This window comes from Penaeus chinensis, chromosome 32 (assembly GCF_019202785.1).
Source record: "Penaeus chinensis breed Huanghai No. 1 chromosome 32, ASM1920278v2, whole genome shotgun sequence".
NCBI lineage: Eukaryota > Metazoa > Arthropoda > Malacostraca > Decapoda > Penaeidae > Penaeus > Penaeus chinensis.
In genome coordinates, this window is record NC_061850.1 from 26361841 (window position 1) to 26364340 (window position 2500).

Genomic DNA, 2500 nt, shown 5'->3' on the forward strand with positions numbered 1-2500 from the left:
AAGGGAAAGTGAGGGTAATTTTTCACAATACCTCCGCATAACTGATTTTGAGGATTTTGGTGTTGATTGGATTCCTCTCACCCTCTAGTGCACACATATGTAGGGATTATGTCACAGAACCCCCCAACCCCCCATTTTCTTGGCCACGATAGCAGGGAAGGGTATGAAAAGTACCAGAGAAATGGTGAGGTAAACTAATAATAATATAATAACATAATGAAGATAATATCACACTATACAGCTGAATACAGGAAGCTGCACCCCCTTCAGCCCTCCCTGTGGGGAACTATTGCCCCCTAACCCCCGACCAGGAAAACAAAAACTCCTCCAAGTACATGTAGCACGATAGAGTATTGGGGACAAGATTGTTGCTACCGAGAGTGTTTCAGCGGCATAATTTTGATGTATTTGGATTGCAGGTAGTGGGAGGAATCTGTCAAAACTAAAATCATCATAATCGGTTATGTGAGGGCATTCTCAAAAATCATCCAAGAGAGATAAGAAGTATTAGTAACTGGCTCATTTGTGACTTCGCACTTGTGGAACAATCTGTCTCAAGACGATCAATAAAGAAAACTCGCAGTGGGCATGGCATCTACGTAGATGCCATCCTGACGTCATCGGGCTAAGTTCTCACCTGTTATCTTCGAATGTCTGGGAATTGTCTTTTCTACCGATATGTTGCCCCTTTCTAGACAAATGCACGTAAATCTAATCAAAAAGACACATCAGTCAACTGTCTCCCACTGAAAGGTGAAAGAATGGACACGATAATTAGATTTCAAAATAAATAACCTTCCCTTTCCATCTCCGCAGGAAATGTCATAGACGAAAGATGACTTAGATCGCATCATTTTAACAATTCCACGTGCTGTCAATCATGAAAACCCGATTATCATGCACTAAAGCTCTCCTAAAGTAACACCAGAGTTACGTTTGTTTCTTGTATATTAATAATCATTTATCCCTGCCAACCATGCTCTTTGCTTTGGAAAAAGAAATTAAAATGACTTGAATTCGCTTTTAATTTCTTTTCATTAAATATAAAAAGGATAATAAAACTTTAAACACAATTACGAACAGAATAAAAATTGCTTTAACTTCCTCATTACCAAGAGATAAATAAATAATCTAGTTACATCTCCTAGTGAAAAACATAAACACTGAAAATAACAGAGAGAGAAAAAAAAAAAAACAGATAAATAAAACCAAAAGGAATAAATAAAAACAAAGATTAAAAAAAAAAAAAAAAAATGATGAAAACGACCACATTCTCTCAACACTCTTCACTAACAATCAAAGTCATTCTTACCATCAATAATGTCTCCAACGGCTTGTAAATCCTCTGTTCTCCCAGCGTAAGGGCATGGAGACACGAGAAGAACACGGAGAACAGAGAGAGAACAGAGAGAACAAAGAGAGACGAACAGAACGGTTTGAGAACAACAACAGACCTTCCTTCCCCGACGGTTTTCAGGAAATGGTGATTTATGATTTGGGGAAGGGGGAATAGTAATGATAATGGTCATGAGGATCATAGTAATAATAATTTGATATGATTATGAGATATTTTGAAGTTCTGGTTTTCTATGTTGTGTTAGTTTGTGTTGTGTTGTGTTATTTTCTATGTTATGTTATGATTTTCTGTTTGGCTATGTTTTCTGTGTCTTTTTTCGGTTATTTTTCTTATTTGCAGTGTTACTTATGCATTCTATATATAATTAAAAAGGCCTTTTTGATTTTTATAAGTATAAGAATATAATAGGAATTTTATTTTTTGATTTATGAGGTTTTTAAGAGGATAATGGTGTTTTCAGCCTTTATTGGTTTTATTAAATTTTCTCTGCGATTTGCGACGTTATCTATTTTCTTCTCATCTTTTATCAACTTAGTGTAAATTTAAAGGAATATATATATACATAACAAACATATATATAATATATAATATATATCTAAACATTATTCTGTTTAAGAAATAGGATGTTTTGACGTTTTCAAAATCTGTATATCTATGAATTTCGTCTAAATCGGTCAGTAGTCTCCCAGTTATTAATGTTTTATAATTGGCCATTTTTATATAGTTTTTCTTCTTTTGTATGTCAACAGCAATCATACATATATTTCCTGATATTTTGTTGGTCGAGATTTCTTATGAATGAACCAATAAAAACACGTCGCCTAAAAATATGTAAAATATAGCTCGGTTTCCCTTGTAAATACTGATAATTATCATTACTATTGTTATTATTATTATTATTATTATTATTATTATTATTATTATTATTATTATTATTATTATTATTATTATTATTATTATCATTATTATCATCATCATCATCATTATTATTACTATCATTATTATTATCATTATTTGTTATTATAGTAATAATAATAATAATGATAATAATAATTATTATTATCATTATTATCATTTGTTATTATTATTATTATTATTATTATTATTATTATTATTATTATTATTATTATTTTATCTTTTATT

At 31.1% G+C, this 2500-nt stretch overlaps 1 protein-coding gene across 4 annotated transcripts in view; it reads right to left on the reverse strand.

The window, feature by feature from the left end:
- LOC125042378 (TBCC domain-containing protein 1-like) overlaps positions 1-1462 on the reverse strand; it is a 21227-nt gene extending 19765 nt beyond the window's left edge. For all 4 annotated transcript variants that reach the window (XM_047637960.1, XM_047637961.1, XM_047637959.1 and 1 more), the window contains exon 1: positions 1313-1462. The gene's annotated coding sequence lies outside the window, so the exon portion shown is untranslated. The remainder of the gene's footprint in view (positions 1-1312) is intronic.
- Positions 1463-2500: the final 1038 nt, after the last annotated feature.